The following is a 16,911-nucleotide window of genomic DNA, read 5'->3' as shown; positions in this document are numbered from 1 at the left end:
TTAAACTGCATCCAAGGGGCTCTGCAGATGGGATTCCTTTATCACCCTCACCACGCCCACACCAGACCAGTTAGGCAGCTTGACCTCTACCCTTGGGGTTCCTGGGACATTCATCACCCAAGCCTCACAAAGGGAGCAAGTAGATACTAACAAATCTCATTCCTTTCTACCCTGCCCCATTTTCAGGGATCAGGGTGACAATGCCATGCAACCAATAAATGAGCAGGAAGATATTTCCCATAAAAACCGCAGCCCCCCTTTCCATTGCCTCACAACTTATACAGTTAGGTGCCCCCCCAGATGGCCCCAGCCTTGCTTAGGCTCACGTGCTGGTGAGAAACCTCTCAAATGTCAGCGCTTACAAAAGAGGGAAGAAAATAGAAAACTCTGTTTATTTTCCCGACTTAAAAGATAACATCGCTTTGCCCTTTCCTTTTGTTTAAGGTCAGATGGGGAGCATTCTTTGAAAGTGGCTCCAGAAGAGTTTCTCAGAGATACATGTATTTAGCAATTTATGTTTCTCACTCAAAATGGATCACTTTCAGTAATAATGATATCATGATGATTACTATTATAAGAAACAATGTTTCACCTCATCTGTAAAAATGAAGTAATGATTCAGATCCCAGCCTGATGTTTAAAGTATTTGGCAAGCTGTACAGGAAGGTTGTTATATCTAAGTAAATGTTGATTTTAAAATGCCATTTTTAGTGGATTTTATAAGCAATGAATGACAAATTAATCAGCACTTTTATCCCGAGGCACTCACGGCGCTTCACAGATATGGTCTCATTAATGTTTGCAGAGTGGAAAAGCATCATTCATGAAACCATAGCCTCAGACCTTAGAGCAGCTGGAAGGGCCCTCAGGGAGCCTCACCAAGTCATGAGTCTATGAACCAGGAAGCCAAGACTCAGGGTTGCCGACCTTGTGCGTCTTGGATGCAGGAAGGAGGGGGAGGTGCGTGCGTCTGGAAGTGCGTCTGCATGGCAGGCTCGCCCGACTTGGACGCCAGGAGTTGCGCAGGAGGCGGGGAGGGGGGCGGGGGAGGAGGGGGAGGGCGAGGGGATCCGCCCCTCCTCGCCCGGGTCGCCGGGGCGGAGCCAGCCCGCGGCACGCGTCCCGGGCGTCGAGGGGCGCGGCGAGCGCGCAGTCACGTAGCCACTAGGCAGCCAGTCCGCTCCGCGCCGCCTCCGGACCGCGCGGACTCCTGAAGGTCAGCACTTTGAGTTACGGGTGTGATACAGGAAGGGAAAACTCCTCCTTTCCTTCCCTTAGCTGTATCTTCCTAGAAATTGACAGAAAAATGGGAATCTGGCACATTCGTGTATCTGTTACACGTTTTGAAAGCAAAGAAGTGTCACCGAATGAGCAGGTGGCTCAGAGAGCACGAGTTTCTCCGGTTTTGCAGATAAGGAAGCGGGTTTGGCCCAAATGGAACCGGCCCAGTCCCCCCGCACTCCCTTGCTTACCCCCTCGCTCCCGCCCCTCCCCCCATCCCCCGTTCTTTGCCCTTGCCTCACTCACTCCAGCCGTTGCACTATTTTTATCTGGTGGCTTAGGACTTGAAACAATGCGTTAAAAACGGCAGAGCTGGGAGAGCTAACCCCACCTTCGCCAGCAAGTGAGGGTGTGTCTTTAGCGAGTTGCTTCATCTCTTGGGAAGCGGGGAGTGCAACAGGGGCTAACCGCAGGTGGGGCCCGAGGCAGCGGGACTTGTGTGTTACGTGCGTGGAAGGCAGGTCGGCTCCACCGCTATCCTTTGCTGAGCCTTGATAAAGTGCGAACCCTAATCAAAGCCCAGGCTTGGTTCCTACGCCCCACTGCTGCCAAAGCTGAGTCCGAAAACCTGCACGTTCTCACGCCCCCCCTACCCCCCAGGCCTTGCCTGCCCTCAATCAAAGGGAATGATTGATACTACTTGCATTTGGTGGTTCTTTAAGACAACAGTTTCCATTACCAACAGAGATGGTTTTCAAAGTCTGGTGGCGGAATTGAAGCCTTCAAAAGAAGGACTAATCAGAAGCCCGATATGTAAAACAGTGGAGGCTGGAATGCATCGAGTGGCCTGGCAAGTGTGAAGCCCTTGGGGTCCGCAGGGGACAGTTTGAAAATCTCTGGCCTGTAGGATAAAGGTAAGGCTCTGTAGTGTGCTTGTCTCCAAACCTTTTACAGTCTGGTCTCAATCACGCCCCGCCTCCACTCCCACCCCATGATCCAGACACATCAGAATATGATGTCCCTTTCACTCTCCACCTCCCCTGCTCCTGTATTCTCTGCTCAGAAGTTACTTCCTCTGTCATTCTTTCCTTGGAGCCCTCTTAGTGCTTTGTGCATGCCTCAAAGATAGCAGCTGTCACACTTTGGTTGGAGGTCACGAGTCCTGAAAACAGGAACTGTGCCTTATTTTTGCAGCATTTAACTGATATTTAAAGAACACTTGTGTGCTGGGTTCTGGGAATAGAGTTCAAACTCCTGGAGCTGACACCCTAGAGAAGGGGAGATGCAATAAGCACCATCAAGTAAAAGATGCGGCCTGTAGAGTGATCAGTAGGGGGAGCAAGAGGGGAGAGGACGGAATAGAAACTGTGTCAGTGGGGAGGGGAGAGGACGGAATAGAAACTGTGTCAGTGGGGAGGGGAGGTTCCAACCGCAGGCGCGTCACGTGGAAGACGACAGGGGCGTCAGCCTGAAGGTGGCGAAGGAGAGAGCAGTGTGGACCTTTGTGGGGAAACTCTTCCAAGCACTGAGAGGCAAAAAGCAAAGACATTTGAGGTGGGAGCCGGGAAGAGGCCAGATGGCCAATGGGAAGAGAAGAAAAGAGAAAATGGGAGGAGACAAAGGGGTGAGATAGAGAGGTGAGGGGTTTTACCAGAGTCAGAGGGTCGGACCCAGTGTTTTGAAGCTCCCACAGTCCCAACAAAGGACACAGGGGCTGCCATGGTGACCTTTCCAGTGCCCAATTCTCGGGCCTTGTTAGATTTTTTTCTTTCTTTAAAATTTTTTTTGGCTGCTCTGTGCACGTGGCAGGAGGGATCTTAGTTTCCTACCAGAGATCGAACCCGCATCCCCTGTAGTGGAAGCAGGGAGTCTTAACCACTGGACCGCCAGGGAAGTCCCTCTGTTAGATTTCTTTGTTTCCTTTGATGCCATTAACCTTCCCCCTTTTTTGAAAGTCTAACTTTTGGAACTCCACTTTCTCCTTTTCTTTCCTACTTCGGTGGTCACTCTTTCTTGGGCGGCTGTACTTTTCTGCCTCTGCTCACCCTTTGAGGGTTTTCCCCCAGCCAAGGCCTTACCCTCAGCCCACTGACCTTGTTAACACACATCCTCACAGTGTGACCTCATCCAAACGGCCACCTAACACGTCAACAAGGTTGGTTCCGCTGGCAAGGAAGAAGGGGAGGAGGGCAGAGTGTCCCACGGCCGGGAATAATCTGGCCCCTGCTTTCCTCTCCAGCTCCAGCTCCTGCTCTTTCCCCACATGTAACCTTCTCTGGGGTCACTCCAAATATCTCCCATTTTTAGACATTTTAAGCTCTACTTGATACGTAGTATATTAAATTAACTATTGCCGAGAAGCACATCCCCCAGAACTTTTTCATGACTTACAAAACCAGTAATCACTTATATGACTCTCGGTTCTGGCTTAGGTTCCCTCATGAGACCACAGTTAAGATGTTGGCCAGGGCTGCAGTCACCATGGCGGCCGGAGGATTCCCTGCTGAGATGGCTTAGTCACCTGACTGGTAAGTTGCGCTGGCTGTTGGTGGGAGGCCTCAGTTCCTTTTCACATGGGCCTCTTCACAGAGCTGCTTGAATGGCTCGGACACTGACTTCCTCCAGATCATGCAATCCAGTAGAGCAAGAGGGAAGCTGCAGTGCTTTTTATAATCTAGCCTCAGGGTTCACACACTGTCATCTCCATCATTCTCTTTTGGGCACTCAAAACAGCCCTGATCCAGTGTGGGAGGGGGCTACATGAGGGCACAAATACCAGGAGGCGAGGGTCATTGGGCGCCATCTTGGAGGTGGGCTATGCCATGTGGTTATCCACTTTCAAAGTCTGAATAACTCTGACTTGTCCCTCAAAACTCTGCTCACTGACACACAGCTAGTTCCATGGAGAAGCCTCCCCTGATTGGTGAACTTCCTCTTCTCCTTGCATTAGCCCTTGGGCATCTCTCCCTTCCCTCATGTACCAGGCTGCACTGAAATTGGTGATTTACTTGTTTCTCTCTTCCCTAGTCTTTAAGTTCCTTGAGGGATAAGAGAGTGTTTAATAGGACAGCGTGATATCACAGTGTCTAGAACAGTGGTGCATGGCAGAGTCTCAGTACATTTTATATAAGGAATAGATGAATGAGTAAATCACATTTCCTTTTCCAACCGGAAATATTTATATAGCACTTAATTTACATCACACCGCACTTCAGCTCTCTGTTGATTGGTTTTCATATTTCAGCTTTCATATTACATTTCCCACCCCAGTCTCACCCTGACACAGCCATATTCTCCTTTGACCCAGCAATTCCATTCTAGGAATTGATTCTAGGGAAATAATTGCACGTGTGTCAAAGAGGTAGCTAAGCGCTGTCCATTGCAGTTTGTTTATGATGTTTGCTTTTGTAGAAAACCTAAATTTCAAAAAACAGTGATTTGATTAAATAAGATATGCAATAATAAAATCGACTATTATGTAACTGCTAAGATAGTACCAAAAAATGTTCAATTGATATGAAAAGATGTTCAGTTGATATTTTTAAATGAAGTAAAACAAAATTACAAAATGTTTTAATTTTAATTTTCAATTGTGGTAAAATACATGTAACATAAAATTTATCATCTTAACCCTTTTTTTCTTATAAATTTATTTATTTATTTTTGGCTGCATTGGGTCTTTGTTGCTGCACGCGGGCTTTCTTTAGTTGCGGTGAGCAAGGCTACTTTTCGTTGTGGTGCTCAGGCTTCTCATTGCGGTGGCTTCTCTTGTTGCGGAGCAAGGGCCCTATAGCGCGCGGGCTTCAGTAGTTGTGGCACGTGGGCTCAGTAGTTGTAGCTCGCAGTGTCTAGAGCGCAGGCTCAGTAGTTGTGGCGCCCGAGCTTAGTTGCTCCGCAGCACGTGGGATCTTCCCGGACCAGGGCTCGAACCCGTATCCCCTGCATTGGCAGGAGGATTCTTAACCACTGCGCCACCAGGGGAGTCCCCATCTTAACCCTTTTTAAGTGCACAGTACAGTAGGGTTAAGTGCGTTCACATTGTTGTGCCACCAATCTCCAGAACGTTTTTCATCTTGCAAAACTAAAACCCTATACTATTCAGCAACATTTCTCCATCCCCCTCTTTCTTCCTCCCCTCAGCCCCTGGCAGCAACCATTCTACTTTCTGTCTTTATGAATTTGATTACTCCAGGTACCTCATATAAGTGGAATCATATAATATTTGTATTTTTGTGACTGCTTATTTCACTGAGCATAATGTCCTCAAGGTTCACCCATGTTACAGCATGTGTCAGAATTTCATTCCTATTCAAGGCTAAATAATATTTCATTATATGTATATATCACATTTTGTTCATCCATTTGTCTGTTGGTGGATACTCGGGTTGCCTCTACGGTTTGGCAATCATGAATAATGCTGCTGTGAGCACAGGTGTACAAAGATCTCTTCAAGACCCTGGGTCATAATTCTGTTTTTAATTTTTTGAGGAACTATCATACTGTTTCCATAGAGGTTGCACCACTTTACATTCCCATTAATAGAGCTCAGTATATCCAACTGCCTTGTGTTGTATATTTTGCTTGTCCTTCTAGATCCACTCTCTACTCTTGTTGACCCTCCTCTCTGCCCTTGGCACTTTGACCTTTTGGGCTACATCAACAGACTCTCTCACTTCAACTGGATTTGGCCAATAGAAGTTTCCAGCAGAAGGTTGAAAGGCAGGAGGAGAGTGAGGTCAATAAATTTAGTACCTAGCTCCCTCTTTGTGGTTCACCTCAGACTGCATCTCTCTATTGAGGGCCACGGCGCCTACCAGAAGGCCCTCTCCATCTAACCAGCACTGTCTCTTTCTGTCTCTCTCTCTCTACCAGTTACTGCCCCTTTCACTTGCTCTTTCAGGCCTATGCATGGTTACTAGCTTCAAGATGTACCGCACCATCTCTCTTTGCTTGTCCTAAACTCTGCTCACACCTTTGTAAATAATCCTTCTATTAAACTCTCCTCACATTATCCTGGTTTCTAGCCAGGATCCTGATGCATCCGTATCTACTTGACATCTCCCCTTGGAATTCTCACAGTCATCACAAACATGACATACCCAAAACATAACCTTTGACTTTCCTTCAGTCCTCTCCTTCTCCCCACTTTCTGCGATCTCTGGGAACATTAGGACCACCAAGCCAGGTGCACAAGACAGACGCCTGGGAGTCCTACATGATTTCTCCCTCTCCCTCACCCCTACTTGCCTTCATCTTATCCATCACTAAGTCTGTAAATTGAGCTTCACACAGCTGGCTTCTTGCTCTTTAGATCTCAGCTTAAATGTTATCTTCTTTAAAAAGAAAAACCTTCCTCTACCCAACAGTAAGGGCCCACATCCCTTTATTCTCTCTCCGTGTACCAGTTTGTTTGCTTCTTAGGAAGCAGTATCACTAAGGAATTGATTATCTATTTTACTTGAGAGTTATGTCCCTTTGGTAGAGAAGGATGACTCTGAGCTATAAAGGGTAATGAACATAACTCTTAACATCACCTAACTCGGAGGCTGGTTTTTCCTGGGCTTGATCCAACATGGCAGAATTAATCTTTGAAATTCCAGACCTGTGTCTGTGTTAACCCCTTTAAGGTATAGTACCCCTCAAAGCCTCATGGAAAACAAACCATTGGTTTTATCCATCTGTTCTACACTGTAGAAATAAATTACATGACATCTGGGGTTTCATAAGAGCCCAGTTCTATTGGCAATAAGTCCAGGGGTTTCTCCTTGCCTGTACATTTGCTTCAGATAAACTCCACATATAAAAACAACTTTGAAAAGATGTAATCTACATGCATAAAATGCCAGATTTATGATTTAATTATGTGGCACAGTCAGTGATCTGAAAGTTCAGAAAACAAAACGAACAAACAGAACCCTAAATGAAAGAAAACATTTCTAAACCAAATTGCCTTCCTGGTGTAGAAAGTCCTCATATGCATGGAGTCAGACAGGAAACAGAAATAGATCTGTGTGTTACCAGAACTGAACTAAAATATTTGCCTTTTTTCTCCTTGTGGAACATCACCTAAAAGAAATGCCCATTGTATTTGATGTAGGGATTCAGAGCAGGACTTGCTGTGGTGTTTAGAGTCTCCTTTGTATTGGTTTCATCTGCTTGAACCTTGGGTTGAACCAAGCAAAGCATATCAATACCTTGGATGCTACCTCTGATTAGGGGCTCAAGAAAATATTTAGAGAGATGGGGAAAGTGTAAAATAAGAGGATGACTGGTCCATTCCACAAACATGTATTTATTGAGTGTCACGGACAAGGCACTGCTCTAGGGCAGCGGTCCCCAACCTTTTTGGCACCAGGGAGTGGTTTCGTGGAAGACAGTTTTTCCACAGAAGAGGGGGGATGGTTCAGGCGGTAACGCGAGTGATGGGGAGCAATGGGCAGCAGCAGATGAAGCTTCACTCACTCGCTCGCCACTCACGTCCTGCTGTGCGGCCCGGTTCCTAACAGGCCAGTTCCTAACTGGTACCAGTCTGTGGCCCGGGGGTTGGGGACCTCTGCTCTAGGATATTCAGGTAAATAGATGAGGTTCCTTCCATCCAGGAGATCATTATCTCCCTTGAAAAACATAAAGCACTATAGAAATACCAGTTTCCTATGATACCGTTTTATTGCATCTACAGTGAAGGGAAACTAACAGCCATATGCAGAGAACAAGTGTTATGGGTTGAATTGTGTCCCCACAAGTTCATATGTTGAAGTCCTAGCCTCAGTACCTCAGAATGTGACTATTTGGTTGTGACCTGTATAGGATCTTTACAGAGGTAATATGATTGGTGTCCTTACAAAAAGAGGAAATTTGGAGCCAGACACCCATAAAGGGAAAACCATGTGAATATGAAGACAGCCGTCTGCAAGCCAAGGAGAGAGACCTGGAACAGATCCTTCCCTCACAGCCCTCAGAAGGAGCCAACCCTGCTCACACCTTGGTTTCAGACTTCTAGCCTCTAAAAATCTGAGACAATACATTTCTGTTGTTGAAACCACCCAGTTTGTGGTAGTTTGTTATGAACTACCAAGCAAACTAATACAGCAAACTCTGGTGAAAAGAATTCAATAGCAAATCGGGACACCAAGATGAGGAAAAAGGTATGACTGTGTTTTGACTTTCCTTCCTCCTCGGTGGCCCTCTTCTGATAATCTTCCAAAGACACTGGATGTTATTTCCTTCCTGGACTGGTTAAAAAAAACAACAAAGAACCAGGAGTAAAGGATGGAACTAGAGCCTTTCTGGAAGCTTCTCTGTGAACTCCCTTCAATTTAAGAGGTGTTTCCTTTACTCCTAGGTTCTAAATTCCTAAGCAGCCTGTTCATTTTTAGAGTCGGAGCCCTTGTCCCATGGAGATCTGGTGATTTGGACACCATAAGCAACTTGAGGCCTGCCCCTCTGTGTGATTAGGCCAGAGAAAATCAGAACAGCAGGAAGGTGGCTCTTTGGATTGCAGAACTTTATATAGTATTTATTCTGTTGTTGTGGACACTGGGGGTAACCATGTGGTGATGGTGTTATCATCTGTTTAAAAGTCGTCAACTCATCCAAGGAGACCAGAGGCCATAGATTTTCCATATTCTCAAGACTTAAATGTTTGCTCTTGGCCTACCAGAATTGGAGGAATGAGGTCTAAACCTTACATTGTTCAGCTGAAGAAATAGTGGCTCAGGAACATGTTTTGTCTGGGGTTTCCTATCCAATCAAATCAATTTGTTGAGCACTTACTGGGTGTGATGGTTAATTTTATGTGTCAATTTGGCTAGACTGTGGTGCCCAATTGTTTGGTTAAACATTAGTCTAGATGTTGCTATAAGAATATTTTTTTGATGTGATAACATTTAAATTAGTAGATTTTAAGTAAAGCAGATTATCCTCCACAATGTGAGTTGGGCCTCATCTAATAAATTGAAGGCCTTAAGAGAAAAGACTGAGTTTCCCTGATGAGGAAGGAATTCTGACTCTGGATCACAGCATCAGTTCTTACTGGAATTTCCAGCCTGCTGGCCTGCCCTACAGATTTTGAACTTGCCAGCTCCCACAATTGTGTGAGAAGATAATTCAGAATAAATCTCTTGATAGATCTTACTGATTCTGTTCCTCTGGAGAAGCCTGACTAATACAGTATGGAACAGGCATGGTGAGGAATGGACAGGTGATTAATACCTGGCTTTTGGGTTCCTTGGCTCTGGCTTGGTGGCCACCTACCAGGATATAAACCAGAACAGTTGTTCTGCTCATAGCCATGCGATTCATAACATTGTTGGGGAATAAGCTTTTCCTCACACATTCAATTTTTGGAGTGATGAACCAAAACCAAAATTAAATCCATCGAAGTACCTGTGAATGTACTGTTCTTTCCATTGTGCCACACTGGTCCTCTTCTATAGGAAATATCCTCTCCAAACCTAGGCAGGTAAGGCTGAAGCCATCCAGCCGTTGTCCCCCCGGTGTGAATGTCATGTGTTTGTCAAGTCCACTTGATTTCTCCCACACACACAAGCTCTGTGTTCTGGGAATCAAGCTGAGGAGAGTTTCCTCTTCCTTAACAGAAACTACCAGAGTGCGCTTGCTTTAGGAAACAGTGTGAATGCAGCCGGAGTGTTCTCAGGGAAGCTGTTTGCAGGCTTCGTTCTTTGGCTGTGCAGAGCTGAAGAAAAATAACAACTGTGAAATCTCAGCTTCTTAAAATTGAACGTTATCAATGCTTACTACCTTCCGTGGAGGCCTTGGGTGGAAGGTTACAAAACAGAATAAATTTTCATCTAAAAATAAGTGAGCAGATATTACATAATGGAAATTCTACATGGGTTAGGATTTCAGCTCGTTTTATTTTACTTCTCCATGAGCTTAATTATACTGAAAAAATTAGGTGAAAAAGTTGAAGGAAAATATTTGAAGAGTTAAGATTTGGGCAAAAAACACAACTTTCATTTTATTTACTTAATATTGATTAAAAAAATTTTTATTGATGTATAGTTGATTTACAATGTTGTATTAGTTTCAGGTGTACAGCAAAGTGGTTCAGTTTATATATATATATATATATATATATATATATATATATATATATATATATTCTTTTTCAGATTATTTTCCATTATAGGTTATTACAAGATATTGAATATAGTTCCCTGTGCTATACAGTAAATCCTTGTTGTTTATTTTATATATAGTAGTGTGTATATGTTAATCCCAAACTCCTAATTTATCCCTCCCCGCACTTCCCCCCTGGTAACCATAAGTTTGTTTTCAAAATCTGTGAGTCTGCTTCTGTTTTGTAAATAAGTTCATTTGTATCATTTTTTTTATATTCCATTTTTTTAGATTATGTTATATAATATTTATCTTTCTCTGTCTGACTTACTTCAGTTAGTATGATCATCTCTAGTTGCATCCATGTTGCTGCAAATGGCATTATTTCGTTCTTTTATGGCTGGGTAGTATTCCATTGTATATATATACCACATCTTCTTTATCCATTCATCTGTCAGTGGACACTTAGATTGCTTCCATGTCTTGGCCATTGTGAATAGTGCTGCTGTGAACATTGGGGTGCATGTATCTTTTCTAATTAGAGTTTTTGTCCTTTCTGGATATATGCCCAGGAGCGGGATTGCTGGATCATATGGTAACTCTGTTTTCAGTTTTTAATATTGATTTTAAGCAGAAGCATGTTTTTGATCAGATCTTTGAGTGCAGTCTCTCCCAGGCCTACCACTGGCTACTGGTTCAGCCAGGGGCAATGGAGCCGGTGGTTTCTTAGGGTTCTCAAAGGCTGTAAGGAGACACTCAAAGCAAGGGATTGAGCAGACTCAATGAGACAGAAAGCAAGCTCCATTTCAAGAAGCTAAGAGGTGAATCAGCTGTTTGCAGAAACCGAAGAGCTGGAGGTACAGATTAAAGATGGATATAAAGCTAAAAATCTGGGATGAAGAGGGATAAAGGGACCAGCTAGGATGCACCCTGGTCTTCCTAGATTCACTTTGCAGGGTGTGAATTTACTATAAAGTATAGAGTTTTCAGAAGAATGGACAAAGGAGAAGTGGACAGCTCATCTCTAGCTTTGCTTATTTTCTCTGTGATTTCCTGCTGGCTTCCCTGACCCTTGGCCACCGCCCACCCCCTCATGGCTTCCACCTACCCCGATCCTAATCCGGTCAATAGGCAGGCAAGGCTGATGACTCATGTGTTACTTAGAGTGCGAGCTGGTGGTATCAAACTAGGTTAGGCAGCTGTGGAAACCTGCTGGCTCCCTTGTGACGCTGACTTGCCTTAACGTTATTAAAATGTGCTGTTTCCCTGCCATGTTCCCCAGGGCCCCAAGTGAAAGCTCGCTGTGATTCATGGGATTTTGAAAAGTGAAAAATGTCCCTGCGATGGAGATGCAGGACCAGCTTGTTAACGTTTATACAAGGGTCTATTTTCGGAAGACAAACTGTAGCCAAGACACAGGTCAGAGTTCAGAAAGGAAGATGGGACAGAAATGATGAAGCTGTGGTCCTTTGCCTTGCATGTATCTGATTCTTAAGATGCTGGTGATAAGTTCCTGGAGGGCTGCTAAATGTGGCGTATAAATTTGGCTTTAAACATTTTAGAGCCAACGCAAAAGGGGAGCATATGATAAGCGACGTGATCAGGGAAGGGGCGGTTACAGCAGAAGTACTGTTGTTCTTGGAACAGAGATTAGAGAAAGACCCGCCCTCCCACTGCCCTTATCACTGCCACCCACACCGGCTGCCTCTGGGAACAGCATGAAGAAGGCTGAGTAGTAGAGTGGAGCACGTTTTCTGACATCCTTCTCGTAAAAGCCTCAGCAATCCGCAAGGGCTGGGGCTATGACGATATAAAGGTCCCTACCCTCCAGAATTCTATGCTTTCATAAGGAGAGGGAATCGTTGGTGATTTAATGGATAGAGGGGTTTGCATGGAGGCCCTTGGATGAGCATTTCTAGAGCAGGGAGGCTTTTCACGTTGCCAGTCGCATATACACCATCTGCATGAAGTGTGGTGTCCTGCGGAGAGACCCGCGACCTCTCCAGTGTGTCCCTTCTGAAAAACAGGAAGTGGCTAAAGAGACGTGACCAGGGAAAGAGAAAATATACCTTTGCTGCGGTTACAATAATTCATGGGAAAAGTGTGAAACTTGTGAAACAAAATTGTGGGTCTTGGAGGGAAGAACATGAAGTCAAAGGAGAGGGATCGCAGGGGAAGGAGGCATGAAAAGCTGAGCTCCAGACGAGAAGAGACCACTCCCAGGACTAAGGAAAGCTTCGATGAGAGAAAACACCGGAAACTTCCTGAGAGCTGCACCCACCACCCCCCCAGCCCCCCGCAGAGGACACATTCCTTCAGCCTGAACCAGGGCGTGTTCTTTTTTTTTTTTTTTTTTAAAGTAAGCGGTACCTTATTTTATTTTATTTATTTATTTATTTATTTATTTTTGGCTGTGTTGGGTCTTCGTTTCTGTGCGAGGGCTTTCTCTAGTTGTGGCAAGCGGGGGCCACTCTTCATCGCGGTGCGCGGGCCTATCACTATCGCGGCCTCTCTTGTTGCGGAGCACAGGCTCCAGACGCTCAGGCTCAGTAATTCTGGCTCACGGGCCTAGTTGCTCCGTGGCATGTGGGATCTTCCCAGACCAGGGCTCGAACCCATGTCCCCTGCATTGGCAGGCAGATTCTCAACCACTGCGCCACCAGGGAAGCCCCTCACGGCGTGTTCTTGCTGGGGTAAAGGCGAGAGGAAAGCCAGGCAAGAATTAATTCTAGAGAGACTTTCTCAAGGGCGTGGTATGATCTCCTCCGGCAAAGTGCTTCTCTTAGTGGAACCTCCAAGTCATTCTTTCGAGTTAGGTGTGATTTCTTTGTTTTTTATTTTTATTTGTTTATTCTTGCCCTGATTTAGGTGTGTACTGGTTTGGATGGAAATGTTAGTGTATCCTAGAAGTGGGTCTCTAATACTTGGAAGCAGAAGTGACAGCCAGCTTCTGGATGTCAGTGTAAGTTGGGTATGGCAACCAGGGTATTGGAAGGTCGTCGCGTATTACAAATAATTCCTTTCCCTCCTTGTCCCCTCCCACCAACCTCCAGGCAGACCGGGTGGCACCTGGTACAATGCTTCAGCAGCCCCACATCGGCCCTCGGGGGGCAGAGTGGCTTCTTGTCCAAGTCCCAGCCACTCTTCTTAGCTCATTGCCCCCCAGTGCCTTGCTCTCCCCTGGAGGACTGGGAGCTGCCATCCCCCTGCCCCAAGGGGCACGGTAGCCCTCCTTTCAAACACAAAGAACCGTGCCTTCTCCCCTCCTCCTCTTCCCAGCTTCCCATGAGGTATTCCAGTTCTACGCCAGCTACTTTACTGGAAACGCCACCCATCCCTGTTTGTACCCGTTAATTACCATTAGTCACACTGGGTGCACAAACGTGACACCTCTCATTTTGGGGCCGTCTCATTCGGCCTCACCTGTCTCTCTCTGTCAACATCAGTCCGTGGATATCGCAGGACTTGGAAACTATCTTGTATGTAATTTATTTGCAAGTTTATTGTCTCTTCTTCCTGGAAAATGTAAGGATAATGAGAGCGAGGACTTCGCTTGTCTTCTTGATGACTGTGTTTTCAGTTCCGAGAACAGTGTTTGGCATGTGATAGGTATACAGTCATTTTTGTTGCTGTTGTTGTTGAAGAAGAGAGAGGATATCGTCAGTTGTAAGCCAGAGAACTTGGGGAAATAGGACATCCCACTGAGTGCCGCCACAGGGGAACTCAGAGCAGCCAGAGCTCACTGAAGGTGGGAGCGCTGGAGAGCCGAGGAAGGAGGAACATCAAGGTGTGGGAAGGGGGCTAGAGCAGAGGTTCTCAGGGTGTGGCCTGCGGAGGGCAGACCCCGGGGGCAGGGGTTTCTGAGACCCTTTCAGAGAGTCTGTAACATCAAAACTATTTTCATAACCTTATTAAGATGTTGACTTTTTCACTGTGGTGACATTTCCACTGATGGCACAGAAGCAAAAGAGGGTAGGGCATGAACCAAAGCAGAGGCGCCAAACTGTCACCACACACTCACAGCAAAACAGATTCCAGTTTCACTGAAGAATGTCCTCAATAAATCAGTGAAAGCTATTCATTTTATGAAATCTCGTCCTCGTGTCTATTTCATATTCTGTGTGAAATGGGAAATCCACATAGAACATTTCTGCTGAATAGTGAAATATGTTGGTTTCCTTGAGGAAAAACACTTGGCAATTGAATCGTGAGCTAAATTGGCTCTTTTTTTTTGTCATGGAACATCATTTTTACTTTAGAGAATGAAAGACAAACTATAGTTATTTAGACTTGGGCATTTCACACATATTCTGCCAAAAATGAATAAAGTGAGCTTGTCAAGTGAAACAATGACACTATCAGTTGCCAGCAATAAAATTTTAACTTTCAAGAGAAAATTAGAATTATGGGAAACTTGTGTCCATCACAGGAAGCTTGAGAGCTTCCTTATAGAGACTTTTCTGTTGAGATTGGTGGTGATATATGAATAGTGGGATTTTTTGATGTTGTATGATAAAATAGGCCAACATTTGGAATGATCTATATAGTTCAGTGAGTCAGCATTTTCCAAATGTTACAAAATCATGCATGAGAAAATGAACTGTACAAAGAGCAAAATAGATGAATGGATTTCATATAAGAGTTTTAAAAGTTCATTGACAAGGTTGCAGATTCCACACTGAAAATTAACTTTAAAGAAACGAGCACTTTACTGCATTTAGTTGCAGTATCAAAGAATATGTACAATTATCTTTTTTTTAAAAAACCTATTAAACTCCTCTCACACACGGGGGCTGATTTTTCTTCATAAACCTCAACTAGAACAAGACATTACAACAGACTGAATGTAGAAGCAGAGCAGATATGAGAATCCAGCTGTTTTCTATTAAGCCAGACATTAAGGAGATTTGTAAATGACATCACCCTTCTCACTAAACTTTTTGTTTGGGAAGACCGTCATAATTTTTGTTAGCATGTAATGCATTATTATTTTTTTGATAAATATTTTAAAAATTTCTCAGTATTAATGTCTAATATGGTAAATACTGATAACCTACATTTTCAAAAAAGCTCCTCAGAATCCCCTTTTGTGAGTGTAAGTGTTTAAAAAAAAAAAAAAAAAGTTAAGGGGATTCTGAGGCCAAAATGTTTGGAGAACCCCTGTCCTAGATTAGGGTTAAAAGAACTCAGCAGTGGCTCCAAAGAATGAACCATTTTCTTCTCACGTTTCTCTTTAATTGAGGCCAAGTGCACACCAATGAAGTGAATTAGAAAAAAAGACTGAAGGAAGGAGGTGAATATCTACGGATGCTCCTTTCTACTGTAGGAAGTCGGCTCTCACTTCTTCCTCAGACCCATCCTGTGAGGTCATAGGTATTCAGTCCCATTTTGGTAGAAGAAAGGCTCAGAGGAGTTAGGCACCTTGCCCAAGATCACACAGCTCTGAAGTGGGTGGCAGAACCACAGGTGTGCCCAACACTTCCCGTCGAACCACAGTACATCTGAAAATTATCAGAAATGTTTAGGTCCAAAATACTTTCACTTGAGATGTAAGTGTGATTGAGGTAAAATACAGTTTTGATGTATTTGAATGACCCCAGTGCCCGCCTTGCTGTGCCGTCACCCTGGGCTGGCGGAGACAATGGCATCACAGAATAGTTACCAGATTTCCTGCAAAACTATAAACCAGCTGGGCCTCTCTTTAAGTTTCTTGGACTGATTCTTCTTCGTAAGAAAAAGGGATGTGTGTGTGTGTGTGTGTGTGTGGTTTTTCTTTCCCTTCTGTTTTTGCTCTGGCATTCTTTTGTGAGCATGTAACTGATTACTAAATAGGGTCAAAACAGCTTGAGTTGGGCTTCCTGTGTGAATGTGCACAGCACGGATTTCCAGCCTTTCGTGTGATATGTTATCTGTGGCAGCTGTGCCCGCCGTTGAAGTTTCGGATGGCTTCCATCAATTTCCTGTATTGTTGGAATGGTGGATGTGTGTGCACACCGCCCGTGGAGACAGAAGGGAGGGTGTTTCTACGTGGTTTTCCTTGGATTTTGTGAAAGGTTTTCAGTTAGACGTGCAGAGGGCCACGTGTTTCCGTGGAAGGAGCTCTGGGTTAGCACAAATGTGGGTCCAGTGGTTGTCTGCTACGAATTATCTGCGTAGTTCGGGGCAAATTATTTAGTTCTCCGGCCCGATTCTGCTTCCTTATAAGGCTCCTTCCAGCTCTGAAATTTTGCAACTCGGAGTTCTTATAAAAGCCTCACTTTCCAACTCACCACACTTTGTTGCTCTGAAACATTCATTTTTCTTCTTTCTGATTTTATTTTCTATGTGCTGTTTGTCCTCTTCCATTTCCCTTTATTATCCCAACATTAAGTGCTCTTGTGTTTAACTTCTTTAAGAATGGTTCTCTTTCACTAGCTCTTATCATTCAGTTCCCATTGTCTCTAAAATAACATTACAGATGGTCACCGTTTTCTTAGAAAGAAGGTCCAGAGCGCGTTCACTTCCTGTTCAGTTGGGGGCGGATCTAGAGTTTGGAGATTGGATTCTGTCAGGATCCTCCCTCTGCCCACAATAGAGCCCAGAGAGGCTGGGCTGGCAGCCACTTCTCCA

The 16,911-nt window shown here is 44.7% G+C and overlaps 1 long non-coding RNA gene across 2 annotated transcripts in view; it reads left to right on the top strand.

The window, feature by feature from the left end:
• The first annotated feature begins 1,140 nt into the window (after positions 1-1,140).
• LOC103016580 (uncharacterized) overlaps positions 1,141-16,911 on the top strand; it is an 82,081-nt gene continuing 66,310 nt past the window's right edge. For both annotated transcript variants that reach the window (XR_003622580.2, XR_003622579.2), the window contains exons 1-3: positions 1,141-1,216; positions 1,967-2,135; positions 3,654-3,749. This is a non-coding gene — a long non-coding RNA (uncharacterized LOC103016580). The remainder of the gene's footprint in view (positions 1,217-1,966; positions 2,136-3,653; positions 3,750-16,911) is intronic.

Source organism: Balaenoptera acutorostrata, chromosome 21 (assembly GCF_949987535.1).
Source record: "Balaenoptera acutorostrata chromosome 21, mBalAcu1.1, whole genome shotgun sequence".
Lineage (NCBI taxonomy): Eukaryota > Metazoa > Chordata > Mammalia > Artiodactyla > Balaenopteridae > Balaenoptera > Balaenoptera acutorostrata.
This window is presented reverse-complemented; position numbering and strand designations above follow the sequence as displayed.